Source organism: Rhinolophus sinicus, linkage group LG13 (assembly GCF_036562045.2).
Source record: "Rhinolophus sinicus isolate RSC01 linkage group LG13, ASM3656204v1, whole genome shotgun sequence".
Lineage (NCBI taxonomy): Eukaryota > Metazoa > Chordata > Mammalia > Chiroptera > Rhinolophidae > Rhinolophus > Rhinolophus sinicus.
In genome coordinates this window covers 43,011,644-43,028,907 of record NC_133762.1, presented here as the reverse complement: position 1 = coordinate 43,028,907, position 17,264 = coordinate 43,011,644, and the positions used below count along the sequence as shown (strand labels likewise).

Genomic DNA, 17,264 nt, shown 5'->3' with positions numbered 1-17,264 from the left:
GATCTATTAAAAATTATATCAGTCCTATATGACCCTGAAGAGACAGTCAAAGTGAGGAGAGTTATGGTTTAGATCAGGGGTCAGGCAATGATGGCTTGTCCATAGCCTATTTGGTAACAGCAAAGGATGGTTTTTACAGATGTACATTTGTGACCAATTTGATGATAGGAGACACTAACTTTGACCTCCAATTCAACAAAATCTTGTCCTCCCCAATTTCATTTTTGTCATGAGGAGCCCTGTATTACAAAAAGATTGCTCTCAATTACCATGATTATATTTTGAATTTCATCAATAAAAAATTTGTGGAAATTTGTTTTCTCTCATTATATAAGTACCTGTATAATGTCCTTGACTTTGCCTCTTGGCTAACAAAGCCTAAAATAGTCACTATCTGGCCTTTTACAAAAAAAGTTTGCCGACCTCAGTTCTAGACTCCAGAGAGATACTGGAAATAAATATTGTAAAGAAAAGCACTTATGAAGATTGAATAGCCTCAAGCTACAATTACCTCTCTAAAATAACATGGTCTGGAAATGACAAAAATTTCAATCACATTATCCAGGTCATGGAACAATCTTGATTTATTCTGCTGATTTAAGCATGGAGGAAAAAACCCTGTTTTTATCAGCTGTAATAGGAAAGGAAAATGAATAGGATATAAAAGGAAATGAATAGGAAAATGTTCATGTATTTTTTGAATTGATGATAATAGAATTATATAAAAATAAGGACATTGATTGAACACCTACATATTCAAGCACTGAATAAGTACTTTATATAAATGATCTCATTTAAGCCTTACAAGAACCCTGCAAGGGCTAAAGTCAGGGTCATCCCCTGGCACCAACTCCAATCTGCCAGCAATAAAAACTTTGTCCAGAAAAAAAAAAGCAACTGGAGACTAAACAGTGAAAGGCCTTGAATGCTGTTCTGGGAAATAGCCTATATTCTGTTTCTTTTTTACCAGGTTATTCTGTAGACCAGCCGGCCCTGGAGGATTTACAGAACGGGTGTGAAGGGGTCAGTTCTGTGTTTCAGGGTGATAACAAGAATGACTTTGGGAGGTAATTCTTGAGGCCAAGAGGCCAGAGAGAAGCGTTTTCAACAACCCAAGGAAGAGTAAGTAAAGGTTTGGGGTGGGGATGCAGAGAAGCGTATTTCAGATACACTTTCCTGCTCCAGTTGGCCACAGGTGACAGACTGGACATGGAGGCTGAGGGATAAGCAGTCAAAGTTGACTTTAAAGGTTCTGGTGGCAAAATGACAGAACCCAGGTAAGAAACAAGTTTGTGGGAGAATAATGAATTAAGTAGTGGAGATGCTGTATTTAAAATGCTTGGATAATATCCACAGGAGTTTGTTTAGGGGAACAATTGGAAATGTGTGTCTAGAAGTTCGGAAAGATGTGTGTCTGGTATGGAGAGAGACAGATTTCGGAACCATCAGGAGATGGGAAGACGGGAAGAAAGGCGGTGTTAGGAAAAACTAACATTTCTAGGTGTGAGCATTGGCAATTCACAAATCATTGAGAGGGAAGCGGAGGGTGCGTAGGACAGTAAGCAAGATCCAGTGATAGTGTCACTAGGAAAGAGTTTCAAGAAGGAAGAAGTCAATGGAATGTTACAGAGCCCTCAAAGAAGAAAAGGACTGGAAACAGGCAATTGGATTTGGCAGTTAGAAGGTCACTGTTGACATCTGAGAAAGCAGGAAGTGACTGGGCCTGAGAAGCGATGGACAGAAGGAAAGAAGAGAGGCATGAAGGCCAAGAGGGGAGGAGGGGGGAGGAAACAGTGGAATTTTTTTCTGGGAGGGGGAGGGAGATAAAGTCTGTAATGTCTATGGAGGGAGAGGGAGACACTGAAGACGCAACAGTTAGCTCCGTGACTTCTGTCTGAGAAGATGTCAACATCTGTGGCTGAGCAGGACACATACGGGTAGTACTCCAAAAAAAAAAAAAAAATGTTTGGCTGGAAAATGCTCTCACTGGTATAGCAGCAGTATGGTGGTGATGTTAGATGTTGTACAGGACAGTGTGAATTTTTTTCTAGGTGCTAGTCACAGACTCTTCATCTCTTATATTCTCCGTTTTCAGTAGGGATCAAAACACTTCGCCTTCCAGTGTGTATTGAATTTTACAAGCCAACTCACGTATTTTAATAATACACGTTATCAGAGAGGTAAATGGGATGACACGTTGTTGATTCTCAAAGGCACAGACAACGCCTCCCTCGTTTATAAAATTCCCACAGTTGCTGGACACACACACATATTGACATGTGTAATACCTATAACATAGAGTCCCCCAGACTGTAAAACAGGCAGAAAACTCCGATGATAAACTCTGCTCCTCCCATTGTGAGGTCAGACACCGTCCACAATTCTTTAGCTCTCTCCCGAAGATTGCTTGGGAACTAGCCAGGTATCATTGAGTTTCAATAGCAACCTCGACAGTGGGTTCAAGATGGAAGGTACTATGAGTGTTAATTATTAGTGGTGAGTGTGTGTGTGTGTGCGTGTTTATTCAGATCGTCTTCAGCTATGCCTTGCTAAGTGTGATCCCCAGAGAGCAGCTGCATCTGCATCACCTCGGCACTAGTCAGAAAGGCAAATTCTGGAGCCTTTCTCCAGATCTCCGGCCTCAGTAGCCCTGTGGGTGGGGCCCAGACATCTGCGTCTTAATGAAGCGCTCAAGGTGAGGCTTCTAAAGGTCCTGGGCCACGGATATCTCTGCAGCCTTTCGGCTCAGCGGCCCTCACCCTGCGGCATCACCTGGGGAGGGGGCATTTTAGAAACGCAGCATCTCGGGCTGATTCAGACCCCTCAATGAGAACCCGCACTTAAACAAGATCCTAGGGCATTCGAGTCTAAGTCGCCTCGTTCTATACGATCGTATTTGAATAACATAATAAGGACCTCTTCGTCAGTAAGTTAAAAAAACCCTGACGGCCTGGAGAAAGGGTGACATTGCCTTGAGACATCCAACCCACTAAGCCCAATGCCCCGCAAGCCGCTTGATTATCTTCACGGAGCGCTGACAAGGCTCAGCGTCCGGCAGGGTAAAAAGGGGACACCAGGAGGGGGAGACTCCCGGCGAGCGCTCTGCATTCCAGGTGGGTCCCCAGGAGCAGGTGTGACGGGAAGGGACGAGAAGAGGGGCGACTTCCACTCAAGAGAGGGAAATAAAAGGAACGTGGGGGGGGCACAGAGAACCCCGCAGGGAGCGGAGGGGGGCGAGAGCCCGGGGATGCCTGGCCGCGCGTTCAAGGGTGAGGGGGCACCCTCTCCCTTGTGGGGAGGTCTGAGGGCGGGGGTCGGGGGCGGGGAGGGAGGTGGGCCCCAAGGCCCGCGCGGGGGCGGTCGGCTCCGCGGCTCCCCGCCCCCGGCCCGCCCCTCCGCGGCGCCATTTTGCAGGCGGCTGTCTCGGGGACCAGAGGCAGAGTGGTGGCGGCGGGCACTGCGGCGCTGAGGAAGGACGGGAGCCCAGCGAGCTTTGCAGCCAGGTGAGAGCGGGGCCGCCGCGCCCCACGCCCGGCCCATGGGGCCGCGCTTGCCGGGCTGGGTCGAGAGGTGCCCGCCGCGCCCACGAGGCCGGCCTGGCACGACCCCCGCGTGCTGTCACCCGCCCCGCGGCGCGGCCTGTGGTCCCCTACCCAGGCCGGTCGCCGCGGGGCCCGTGGATGCCCGGCGACCTCCAGTCCCCGCCGGCCCCGGCCGGGCCCCCGGGCGCTCACCCCTGTCCGCCGCGGGACCTGCAGCGCTCTCGGGCCCTCAGGCCGCGCCGCGGGGAGTCAAGTGGGGTCCCCTCGGGACCCGGCTGGCTGCCGCCGCCTCCTCCCTGGCCCTCGGGCCGCGCGTTCTGGGGTCGCTTTCCCCTCGCTCCTCCGCAGGAGGCATGCAGGGCGCCGTGCGCCCCCCGGAATTCAAGGCCATCCAGAGGGGCAGCGAGCGGCGGTGGTGCGCGCGCGCGGGGGTGTGTGTTTGTGTGTGTGTGTGTGTGTTTGTGTATGTATGTGTATGTGTGTGAGTGCCTCTTTTTCCATTTTTGCTTTCTGCTGTTTTACAAAGGCTGCGCCAAGTAATTTTAGAAGCAGCTGCTCCGACCCCAGGCCCTTTCCATCTGGCCTGTCCCCCGGGGGTCGCGGGTTCCCCTTGTTTTCACCGTGCTGGAAAGAGAAATTGACATTTTCGAGTATGACTACTTTAAGGGCGCAGAATTTTCTCCTTCCTTTGACTCTTGTGTTCCCCTTTGGATGGGTAGCTGACAGGAACTGGGCCTGCAGGCTGGGGGTTTTAAGCATGACTGATGGGAAATTCTTGATTGTCAGAGCAAAGGGTAAATGAGGGCAACTGAGGTGGAGGAAAGTCACCCATAAGGGATTTCTGGGTCTGGGGCGTTAGCAGTAGCTGCTACTTTTATTCTTGCAGTGCTCAGAGACAGGAGGTGGAAGATGCTGTTTTTGCTGACGTTTGGGTCATCCAGTGTGCTGAGAAGGCTGGGGATGTGCGAGGACATGGGACCTAGAGTCCCGAGACAGTCTGGTTTGAGCTGTCATTAGTTGGCCATGTGACCTCCCTCCACCAGTTTCTCCTTTCTAAAGGCGGAGGCTAGAATCAGGGATGGCTGGACCGTTTTTTTATTATGGTTTTGCATTTGAATGCTGTTAGCCAGGGGCCTCACCATTTCCAGTTGTCTGCACCTGCCTTTCAACCTTCTCACCTGACTTTGCCCACCTTATTACCCCTGGTGTTTGATTCTGTTGCCTTTAAGCTCAAAAATTCTGAATTCTGCACTGGGTTATGGTTGACTCTGTCAGGGTCACTTGTGTACCTATCACTACTGGTCTCTTTTCACTCATCCAAAAATCTAATAGTTTTTGGTCACTGGCCTTTTAAAAGGCCAGCAGTGGGCGAGCACAGGATAAGCCCTCTTGGCACACCTGTTAGTTAAAAGAAGACAAGCGGGCGTGTTCAGCAGGCTGCCTATTTCACCTGACAGTCTGAGCGTGAGCTATCTGCTTTCTAGACTTTCTTTTGCCAAAATGGCTTCTTTCTTTGAGTACGAGGGCATTTTTCTTTTGGTTTCTTTGCTCGGACTGGGGAATGATTTTTTTTTTTTTTTTTTAAAGAAACTAGTTACTTCAAGAACTTCGTATTGACAGCCCCCCCCCCGCCCCCCGCCCTCATGGTCGAAAGGCACTTATGCTTTCTGACTGTGGCACAGTTAATTGAACTGAGTTTTTGTGTTTGTGAGGATGTTTCAGAAATGCTTGTGAAAGTACCTGGCTGGAATACTGGAAAGCGTTTTGCCGGGTTTCATGCTACTCTCGCTGTCCCATTTGTGTAACAAAGGCTGGTGGATTTAGCATTGCAGAAATGAGTTACTAGGTAGCCCAGGAACAAGCTCACATAGCCTTACATTGGTCCATCCACTAATTTGGTGCCAGAGGCTGCTGATCAAATCATTGTGGATAAAACCCAGTCTTTTGCCCTCAAGGAGCCCAAGGTTTAGTTTGTTTAATTTTGGAAATCCTGGGTTGGTTATTGCTGTCCTTTTCAGTGTCTCTAAAGACAAACCTGGGATCCATTTAGGGACTCATTTCTGGCACCACGGGGTAGCGTAAGGAATTTTCCCATTTTGGTTAAGGGAATTAAAAGTCAGTAGTTATAATTTGCAGTTTTATAGTGCTTTGTACTTGTAAATGAAAGCTTTTTAAAAACTTATTTTTTAATTTAAACATTTTACAGTTCTTAGGCTTTTTTAATTTAAACATTTTACAGTTCTTCCCTGACCTGTTTCCAGGCCTTGCCTATAAAACTCCCAACACTAGTCCCAAAGCCGGATAACCTCATTAATTCATTTTCACTCCCTGCTGTTCTTCCAGTTATGCTCTCTCCTCAGAGAGCCTGTGTCTGGGCTTTCTTTTATTCTTTTGCTAGGAAACATTCCTGCTCCAGGTTAAGCTGTGCATTACTGCCATGGGGTTTAAACAAACCCCTTTGTGTGCTTTATGGCACTCTCTTCATTTTCTCCCTGGCTTCGCTGTTTCTACCCTGTTATTTTGTCACAGGTTTGAGATTGTCGGCTCTCCAATAAATTGAGGTCCGCTTGCAGCTTATACTCTTCATAGGCCTTTCACACATTTAATGCATTTATTGAGAGGCTACTGTGTGACAGGCCATGTTTTGGGTGCTCCAGATGGAGATTCCCTGCCCACATGGAGCTCACACACTACTAGGGAGGCAGACGGTGAGACTTCGTGCTCTGAGGTAGAATCTGGTAGGATTGGGGCTATTAGGTGTTGGGGTGGGAGCTGAAATTTTAGAAGGGGTAGCCAGGGAAGACCTGAGTCATCTTGGAGTGATGAGGTGGAGGAAGTGAGTCATCTTGGGAAGGAAGAGCATTCCCAGTGAGGAAACAGCAAATGTAAAGGTCCTGAGGCAGCAGGAGAAGAGCGTTTACTTCGGAGTTCAGAGAGACAGTGGGAGTTAGATGTGGAAGGCCTCGTGGCATGTGGTGGCATGTGGTGTAAGGCCTGTGGATTTTACTTTGAGAGAGAGATGGGAGCGGTTGAAAGGTTTTGAGTAGAGGAGTGACGTGGACTTCTGTAGCTTTTCACGTGGACGTGCCGATTGTTGCTGTGTGAGGACAGATTGAAGGCAGGGAGTGGAGGGTAGGGCAGCAGGACTACCAGCTAGTGCAGGGCCGAGGGTGGTGGGTCAGACCTGGAAGATGGAGGATTGGGGCTGGGGAGATACTGAGAAGTAATCAGATTCTGAGGTGGGGCTGAGGAGATGGCTGATGGACCAGATGTGGAGGGTGAGAAAGAGACTTGAGGAATTCTGACCCGGGGAACCTAGAATGAAAGTAGCCCTGATGCCTGTGGAGACACTTAGGGCATTTACGTTGTCACACGCTAGCCTGACATCAAATGCCCCGGTAAAGGAGGGGCAGGTATGTTGGGGAGGTCCTCCTCCATGGAAATGTACATCTTTTTTTGGGAACACTCATTGTTATTTAGCTTAATTCTCGCCTCTGACTTCAGGCTAGTACCTGACCTTAGGTCTGGGTGTGTCCTTTAAAGCTCTCCATAAAAATGTACTCCATGAAGGAGAGTTCTATCTACTCATTTTTTCACTAACCGTTTCTCGCACGGTTTAGTGGTGTCGCATGTTATGCAGGCCTAGAATTTAAAGATAGCACAAAAAGCAAAACTGTGAATTCATCAAAAATGACCTTTGCCAGTGCCCTAAATCCCAGGCAATGTGGTGGTAGACAGATACCCTCCATACAGAAATGACTCAGTGTGGACGTGTAATGACGCAGTAGTGAGCAGTGTGTAATGTCATGAAGGACCACACTTGGGACTTTGATCGAGTGTTCTCACTGCCGTGAACTTTTCAGCAACTATAGATTGTAGCTCGCAGCCCTTCCTATTTGCCATCGCGTTGACTCAAATTCTTCCTTATTCATTGTTTTTTCTCTCAGTGTCAGTGAGTTCTTCAGTTTCCACCTCCAGTGGGGAGGTCAGAGTTGTCTTGCAACTCTGCTTGCCTGGCCGCCCCAAACCATGGCTTTCTCTCGACAGTGGTCGGAAAAGCCTTCATTCACAGGTTCTTTCTGTAGGTTTTGCCCCAAACAGCGGATCCCTCAGGCTTTCTCGTTTCAATTGTTCTGGGGAATCTCAGTAAGTGCTTGGTGTAGGCTCACCCAACTAGTCAGCCACCTCTTTCTTTCATCTGTGTGTGACTCTTAGAGGCGAATCCCCCTGTCTTCTAAGCTGAATGTGAGAGCATCTGAAAGATGTACTTCTCTCTAGGAGCCTCTCCAAGCAACCGAGGGGACCCAGGAAAGACTAGACAGTCCCATGTAATAGAACCAATGCAGTAATGATGGCGCCAGTGGCACTGGTTATGTGCTGGGCACTTTGATCATTATTGTTATTCCTAACAATTGGCAGGCAGGTGGTTCTCGTCTGCATTTTATCAGCGAAGGAACTGGAGCTTGGTTAACTTCCCTAAGTTAACTTCTGGGTCTTGAGTCTGCTCTTAATGCTCTCCTAATCTGTGGGGCCCTCGATGGTAGAACCGCTATTTTCAGGTCTTGTCTGGGCTTCTAAAGTTCCTGTTGGCATGGAAGAAGGCAGAGACGCTAGCATTAGGTGGGTGCCAGCTGTTTTGCCGGCATTTCCTGTGTTCACTGAAGTCGTTTAATCACAGCAGCTCTGTGGAGTAGGTGTTATTATTCTTCCCATTTTACAGCTGAGGATGCTGAGGTTTGGTGGGAGGGCAGCCCTTTCTCCAAGGTCATAGTGCTGCCAAGTGGCAGTCAGAATTTGACCCCAGGCTTGTCTGATTGTCAAGCTCCAAGTGAGACTTTAATCAATCGTGCTGTGCCTCTATGTTCCAGGATGCTTTTCAAGGATTTGGGATTGAAGGTAGGATTAGGCTGGGGAAGGTGGGAACCACATTCCAGACGGAGGGGCGGGGACAGCACGAGCAAAGGTGGAGAGGCATGTGAGAGGAGTGGAGTGTGTCGGGATGGTTGGAGGGAGGCTGAAGATGGAGTGGGTGGAAAGGGAGTGTACAGAGCATAAAGGTCCTTTGACACTCTATTGTGGGACTTGAATTTTCATTGGAAGGCCAGGGAGAGATTCCTGGAGGGGAGTGACCTGTTGAGATGTGAATTGTAGAAAACTCCGGGGCAACCTGGAGGGGAGTACACTGGGAGGAGGCTGAAAGCTAAAGGAGAGCGGAAACCTTCTCTCTCCTGCCTTCCTCTTATCCCGCAGGTTGTTCATTCCTGGCTACAGTGTTTGCCTCTGTGCATCCTAGCTTGGGTCCTTGGTTCCTTCATTTAGTTTTCCCATTTGTTCTTGTAGGAACCTTCCATAGCCTCCCACCTCAACGCATTGTCTATCTTTGAGGTGGCTTATCTTTTTTCACGTGAGCACACACCCACACATACCCACACACAGCCCCCGCCCACTCCCTGCCAACTTCCTTTAATTAAACCTGCATTAACTTTCATTCTGGACCATCACTTCATCACAGAGGTCTTGGCATTACAACTCTGGATGGTTTTCTCCCCGCTTCTGATGGAAAGCACTGCTGGAAACGTGATTTCTCATACATTCCTCTGTAGTTGGGATTTCAGCCTCAAATTTGGCTTGACTTTCTTGTCCCCTCTGTAGTGCTGGCTTACATCCTTTGCTGTCTCCAAAGACAAATCACCTGGTGGTGATGGTGGTGGTGGTGGGGGGGGCACAACCTAAGATGATATATCTCACACCAGAGAGTTTCTTATTCAGAAGGTCTGGGGGTGGAGCCTGGTAATTTGCATTTCTAACCAGTTCCCAGGTGATGAGAATGCTGCTGGTGGGGGAACCACCAGCCTCTGATTTTTGTAAATCCAGGTTTTATTGAAACACTGCCGTGCCCATTCAAGAGATCATTTGACCTGCAAGCCTAAAATATTTGTTGTCTGGACCTTTATAGGACAAGTTTGTTTACCCGTTTCATAGTAATATATGTATGCGATCAGTGCTAAAAATTTTCTATTGAGTTCATATTTTATTATTAACAGCTCTTTATATATTAAGACACTGCTTCACATATTATTCCAGAAAAGTACGGCATGGGGAAATATATGCATAATTTGAAGTGTTAGGGAGTATAGCAAGCATGACGCTTCTTTTTTAAATCTTTTGTTTTATCTAAAAATAATGAGAATTTTAAAATTCTACTCCAGAAACATCAGTGCTTGGTTTAATATGAAACACTTTTCCTCCTTCATCTTTGAGTAAAGTTGATGCTATTAGTTATGTTGTATTTGATCCTACTTTCATTGTGTTTGAGAAATATACTGTTAACAAATATTTGTTCTATGCTTTGAATTCAAACATGTCAATCTTCTTCTTTCCCGTGTCTTCTTTATCCCAAGATTTTATAAATATTCACCTGTATTTTCTCTTACTTCTTTTTTTATATTTGGCTACAGTTAATCTAATACCTATTTATGTGTGAAGTGAGGATTATTTTTTCCTCTACATTTATTCCAGCGCCATTTATTCATTAATTCAGCCTTTTCTTATTAACTTAAAATAGCACCTGAATCATGCTGACTTTTTAGATCTGTCATGGGACTTACTATTTTGTTCCATTTATGTCTATTCCTTGGCCAATACCTTGCTATTTTCATCATTATAATCACTTTATAGTAAGCGTTACTATCTGCTAGTGCCTGTGCCTAATTTTTATCCCCAGTATTTTTCTTTTTTGTGTTGTTGATTTTTTTTTTTTGTCCCAGTGTTTTTCAATTTAAGGTTTCAAAATAACTTTTAATGGGAAATTTCATTAAATGTTTAAATTAATTTGAGGAGACCTTCTCATCTTTGTAATACTGAATTGTTCTGTCACAAGCACAAATCTTTTGATTTATGCAGATCTTTTATATCTCTCATTTTTCTAGATTTTTTTTTTTAATATATGGTCTACAGATTACTTGTTTATTGCTCTTTCCTTAAAAATGTTTGCTATTTAGAATGAGAATATTTCCCCTTGCTCCTCCCTTCCCCCCACACGTACTATTTCCTAACTGGTACAGGGCAAGGATAAAGAAAGTATACCGCTGGCAGTCTGTATATCTTATAACTGACCGCCTGTGTTATTCAGGGTAGTTAATGCTAGCCAAAATCTGTGTCCTGACAAAATAAAAATTTATTTCTTGTTCACATTTTTGTGGGTTGTTCCTTCCCTAAGTGATGAGTTGGAGAACTAGGCTCCTTACATCTTAGAACACAACTGACTTCAAATGTGGCCTCTAAGTTTGCCATGGAATGTTGGGCATGGAATATTTTTTTATGGGCCAAGCTTGGAAGTAGTCGTATGTTTCCCACTCTGTTGGCCCCATCCTAGATGCCAGGGGAATGGGAAACAGCCATTTTGTGTGTCCATGAGGAAAATGGAACAGCATTGTATCTGCTGTACCACCTAACCAAACTCTTGTTGTTCTTGTTTTGTAGTTGATTCTCTTGAGTTTTTTTTTCTCCATGAAAGTGAAAGTGACTTATTGAAAATAAAGGTACACACTTGAGAGGAAAGTGCGGGCAAACTCAGAGAAGAGTCGTGATGCTCTTGAGTTTTTTAGTAATCATAATTGTTGCAAACGATCATTTTGGTTTTTTCTTCTTTTAGTTATACATTTCTTTTTCTTATTATTGTACAGTACTTAGAGAACAGGTTTAAATGTGACAGTGGTCCTTCTCAATTTTTATTGGAATGAAATACTGTATATAATCCTTAAAAATATTACAGAAGTGTCCTGTTTTCAATGTTTTTTTTCACTAAATTACAGTATCATACATGGTATTTTTGAATGAACGAAGTTTGTCACCTTGATACTGACCCCGAAATTTTGTGCACCACAGAAATTCTTGGTGGAATCTGTCCCTGTTATTGTGGTAATTTTCCAAATAAGTCCAATTTCCCTTCTGATTTGAGGATGACCTCAAATTTCTTGCCAGGAGGAATTATATGAGTTATATCTTTCAGGTTTATTCCAAGGACTTCTATTTTCTAGCCACGTTGTCATATTATGCAACTGCTGGCATAGCTTTTGCGTCAGGGATTCTGACCCGCAAGTCTTTGAAAGTGTTTTCTCCCTAAGAAGTTCTGTGGGTTCTTGTTTCTCTTCCTTTTTTCTTTTGTCCCTGTGAAGATAAACTGAATACGTTAGCAATACCGATTTTACCCTTTCTGTTGAAGTTCCGCTTTTTGCACCAGCTTCTAGATACGCAGCGTGAGTCCAGGCCCTGCATTTCCAGGTTCCCATCCTGCAGCTTGCGTTCTCCCTGTACGGCCTGACTGGTGCAGAGTGTGGTGTTTGCACCCTCAGCTCCTATGTTCGCAGTCCATCTGCTGGAGACTGTACCAGCAGGGGCCCTGACTGCTGTGGGAGCAGGAAGCTCCTCTGAACCCTCTCAGAGACCCTGCAGCGGGCTAGGGAATCTCATTACTTCACTCAGCCAGTTCACTTTTTCTAGTGTTTAGTTCAGTGCTTAGGGTGAGCCTTCAAAGTGGCTTCAACTTTTTTTCAATTTCTCTTTTCAACCCTGAGATCTTATACATATTGTTTTGTTTGTTGAACTGGTTAACTCGTAAAATACATTTTTCAGGTTTTGTTTTGAATGACTTCCATTGATGTGTGTATATATTCATGTGTGTATCTTAAAAAAATTTCCACAAAACTCACACGTAACCTTACATGCTGTATATTCCGATATTTTCTATTCCTAATTCATAAAAAAATAAGTTGTGGTACCCTAAGTTGATGTTGTGATTTGGTCATGAAATACATGGCTCTGAATTAAGGCCTTTGAGTTGGGAAGGTTATTTATTCATACTATCCTATGTTAAAGGAACCACATGAGGTTCTGTGGGACTGACGGGAGTGACTCTTGACACAGAATAACCTTAAAAAAAAAAAAAAGATTTTTTGAGAAATAATTCACATAAAGCTTGAGATACAAGTCATATTGAGGTATAAATCCACTCTTTTAAAGGGTATGCTTGCTTCAGTTGTTTTTATTATAGTATATTCACTGTTGCATAGTCATCATCACTGTCTAATTTCAGAACGTTTTTATCACCTCCAAAAGAAACCCCTTACACCTATTAGCAGTCACTCCTCATTCTTCCCTCAGCCTCTGGCAACCACTAATCTACATTATTTCTACAGATTTGCTGTATCTGGACAGTTCATATAAATGGAATCATATCCTATGTGGTCTTTTGTGATTGACTTTTTTTTTTTTTTTTTAATGAGGATTTTATTGGGGAAGGGGAACAGGACTTTATTGAGGAACAGTGTGTACTTCCAGGACTTTTTTTTTCCAAGTCAAGTTGTTGTCCTTTCAAACTTAGTTGTGGAGGGTGCAGCTCAGCTCCAGGTCCAGTTGCGGTTGCTAGTTACAGGGGGCACAGCCCACCATCCCTTGTGGGAGTTGAACCGGCAACCTTGGGGTTGAGAGGACGCGCTCCAACCAACTGAGCCATCTGGGAGCTCAGTGGCAGCTCAGCTCAAGGTGCCGTGTTCAATCCTAGTTGCAGGGGGCGGAGCCCACCATCCCTTGTGGGACTCGAGGAATTGAATTGGCAGCCTTGTGGTTGAGAGCCCACTGGCCCATGTGGGAATCAAACTGGCAGCCTTTGGAGTTAGGAGCATGGAGCTCTAACCGCCTGATCCACCGGGCTGGCCCTGTGATTGACTTTTTAACCTAGCGTAATGTGTTTGTGATTTATTGTAACATGTAACAATACCACATTTTGTTTATCCACTAATCATTTGATGGACATTTGGGTTGTTTTCACATTTTAGCTGTTAATGAATAATACTGTTGTGAACATTTGTATACATGTCTTTGCTTGATCATGTTTTCAGTTCTCTTGGGTAAATATTAAGGAGTGGAATTACTGTGTGAGGGTAAAATTCTATGTTATCATTTAGAGGAACAGCCAAACTTTTCCAAAGTGGTGCGTCAGTAATATGTGATAGTTTCAATTTCTCTGCATCCTCACCAACTCGAGTTGTTGTCTGTCTGTTTGACTATAGCCATACTAATGGGTGTGAAGAGGTATCTCATTGTGGTTTTTATTTGCATTTCCCTAACGACTAATGAGGTGGAGCATCTTTTCCTGTGCTTATTGGCCATTTATTTATGTCTTTTTTGGAGAAATGTCTACTGAAATCCTTTGCCCATTTTAAAACTGGGTTATCTTTTTATTGTTGAGTTGCAAGATTTCTTTTTTCTTTTTTTAATTAAAGTTTATTGGGGTGACAATTGTTAGTAAAGTTACATAGATTTCAGGTGTACAATTCTGTATTACATCATCTATAAATCCCATTGTGTGTTCACCACCCAGAGTCAGTTCTCCTTCCATCACCATATATTTGAGAGTTGCAAGGTTTCTTAATATTTTTCATATCATTCTCTTATCTGATAATTTGCAAATAATTTTTCCTGTTTTATGGACTGTCCTTTCACATTCTGTCTGCTGTCCTTTGAAACACAAAAGTTTTACCTTGTGATGCAGTTCTATTTGTGTATTTTTTTGTTGCTTGTTCTTTTGATGTCATATCTAAGAAACCATCACATAAACCAAGGTCACAAAGATTTACCCCAATGTTTTCTTCTAAGAGTTTTATAGTTTTTTGTCTTAAATCCATTTTGAGTTAATTTTTGGGTATGGTATGAGGTAGGGATCCAACTTCATTGCTGTACACGTGGATTTCCAGTTGTCTTGGCAGTATTTGTTGAAGACTGTACGTTCCCTGTGGATTGTCTTGGCACCCTTGTTGAAAAGCAACTGACCATAATCACCTGACATAAATGTTAAGGTTTTTTTCTGGATTCTCCGTTCTTTTCCATTGATCTATTTGTCTATTCTTGGGTTTTTGTTTTTTTTTAAACATTTGTTTTAAGTTTGTTTTCCCAGGACCCATCAGCTCCAAGTCAAATAGTGTTTCAATCTAGTTGTGGAGGGCGCAGCTCGCAGTGGCCCATGTGGGGATTGAACTGGCAACCTTGTTAAGAGCACCACGCTCTAACCAACTGAGCTAATCGGCTGCCCTTATTTGTCTATTTTTATACCAGTAAATACACTGTCTTAATTACTATAGCTTTGTATTAAGTATTGAAATTGGAAGGTGTGAATCCTCCAGTTTTCTTTTTCAAGATTTTTTTTGTGTGGCTATTCTGGGTCCTCTGCCTTTCCATTTGAATTTTAGGATCAGTTTGTCATTTTTTGCTAGAAAGGCAGATGGGATTTTGATAGTGATTGCATTGAATCTGTAGATTAATCTGGGTAGTATTGCCAAGAATTGTATATTTTTAACTGAAAATTTTCATGAGATCTAGTCTCTCTCTCTCCCCCCCTTCTTTTTCTCTCTCCCTCCCCTCTCCCTGTCCCTGTCTCCTGTCCCTCTCTCCTCTCCCCTCTCCATCTAAAAAAAAAAGCTGGCCCCAGACCACTGAATTGATTTCTTTACTCACTCTTATGGGTCATTATTTATTGTTTGAAAAAATGCTTCAAGTTAGTGGTCCTCAAACTTGAGAGCAAATTGGAATCATTTAGAGAACTTAAGAAACTACTGTCTACTCTCATCCTAGAGATTGGGGTGCAGTTGATCAGAGCACAGCCTAATTAGCGTTGGGATTTTTAAATATCTCCCAGGTGATGCCAGTTTGTAGCCAGGGTTGAGAACCATTGCTCTCAAAAAACTGAAATGCAGCTATTTACTGCTTTTTAAAGCCTGTGCTTAGTTAACTGAACGTATATGGGATGGAAATGTGCATAGCTGTAGCTCCCCATGTGTGAAACATTTGGTCGTTTTGGTGAAGAACGTATTACAGGTCTGTTTGTGCACTTTCTCTTCATTTGATATGATCACTGACATTGTTCTCCCGAAAAATAAAATGATTTTGCTGTTGACTTCCCCCTGGTTATTTGTAGTTGTCCCGGGTCTGTAGAGAGAGCAAGGGTAGAGCAGAGCCCCTAGAGACTGCTTGTGGGGGCAGAGCCCCAAAAAGCAGTTTCCAGGCTCTCGGCCTCACATAGAAAGGTGTTGGCTCAGGCAGTAAATGGCCAACTGTGATTGCATGGCCATCAGCTGTGGCTAGTTGGCCGTCAGCTGTAACCAGTGAGCCATTGGCCACAATATAACTGCTGTGGCTACGAGGAGGGAGAGAAGGGAGAAGAGAAAGAATGGGGCCTAGCAAGAAGATGGCGGCTGGGCTGGCGAGTGTGGATGGCGGTTTGCGGACAGTGTGGATCCAGCCTCCAGTGAGAGTATAGTGCCGCCAGAGAGAATATAGTGGTATGACTCCCCTACCTATGTCTCCGTGGGTGTTCCTTTTTGGCCTCACCATATCCTGCGTTCTTGTATGGGGAGCGGGAGCAGAGACCCCGCAGGCCTCCCCGCACGACAAATGGCGCAGCGAGCAGGGTCTCCCGCACGACAAATGGCGCAGCGAGCAGGGTATGGTGCCGGCCAAAGCTCTCCAAAGGACGGTGGAGCAGTTTGTGTGTATGAACACCCAGTCTGAGGAAGACCAGGAGGAGCAGCTGCCGGAGAGCTGGACCCCCGTGGAGGGGTGGGAGGACGTGGACGGTTCTCCCACCAGCACAGGAAAAGCCATGCAGCTGCTGGAGAGATGGAGCCCCGTGGAGAGGTGGAAAGATGTGGACGGTTCCCCAACCAGCACAGGCCGGAGAAAGCGAAGGTCGTTGCAGCCCTGTGGGCCGGGAAGTTCCTGCTCAGGCAGCCTGGATGCAGGACTTATAGTCCCAGGAGGTAACGCTTGCTGAGTCCTCCGTGGGAGATGAGGGTGAGGTCAAGGTCGTCCCTCACCCCCAGGACAGCCCTGGTGAATGACTATGGACTATGGGGAATTGCCTTCCATCCCTAATTTAATGGACCGCTTGACTGTTTGTTTGGGAACTGTTGTTAGTGGAACTGGGGGATATTTGCTTTTGTCTCTTGACTGGCCGCCATTGAGAATATGTAAGCACCTTGATTGTGAGTCGCTGTTGTTCCAGCAGGGTACCCTGAGAGGCACAGAGAGAGTGGCAGTGCCCTGAGAGCCCTGGCTGAGTCCAGGAAGTCTGGCTGAGCCCTGAAGATACCCTGGCTGTGCCCAGGAAGTCGGGCTGTTCCCAGAGAGAGTAGAGCCCTGGCTGAGTCCAGGAAGTCTGGCTGAGCCCTGAAGATACCCTGGCTGTGCCCAGGAAGTCTGGCTGAGCCCTGAAGGTACCCTGGCTGTGCCCAGGAAGTCGGGCTATTCCCAGAGAGAGTGGCAGTGCCCTGAGAGCCCTGGCTGAGTCCAGGAAGTCTGGCTGAGCCCTGAAGGTACCCTGGCTGTGCCCAGGAAGTCGGGCTGTTCCCAGAGAGAGTGGCAGTGCCCTGAGAGCCCTGGCTGTGTCCAGGAAGTGTGGCTGGGCCCACAGAGAGTGGCAGTGCCCTGAAAGCCCTGGCTGTGTCCAGGAAGTGTGGCTGTTCCCAGAGAAAGTGGCAGTGCCCTGAGAAATCCTAGCTGTGCCCGGGGAAACTAGTGGTACCCTAAGAAGTCCAGGAAGTCTGGCTGTGCCCAGGAGTACTGGTGGTGCCCTGAGAAACCCTGGCTGTGTCCGGGAAGACAGGTGGTACCCTAAGAAGTCCAGGAAGTCTGGCTGTGCCCAGGAGTACTGGTGGTGCCCTGAGAAAC

General features: G+C 45.6%; 1 protein-coding gene across 3 annotated transcripts in view; it reads left to right on the top strand.

The window, feature by feature from the left end:
• Window positions 1–2,987: 2,987 nt before the first annotated feature.
• The window catches only part of SLC23A2 (solute carrier family 23 member 2), a 116,075-nt gene continuing 101,798 nt past the window's right edge, over window positions 2,988–17,264 (top strand). For 2 of the 3 annotated variants that reach the window (XM_074317754.1, XM_074317750.1), the window contains exon 1: window positions 3,369–3,503. The gene's annotated coding sequence lies outside the window, so the exon portion shown is untranslated. Of the gene's footprint in view, window positions 3,114–3,368; window positions 3,504–17,264 lie in introns of those variants that run through there. The other variant, XM_074317751.1, reaches the window with a different exon arrangement.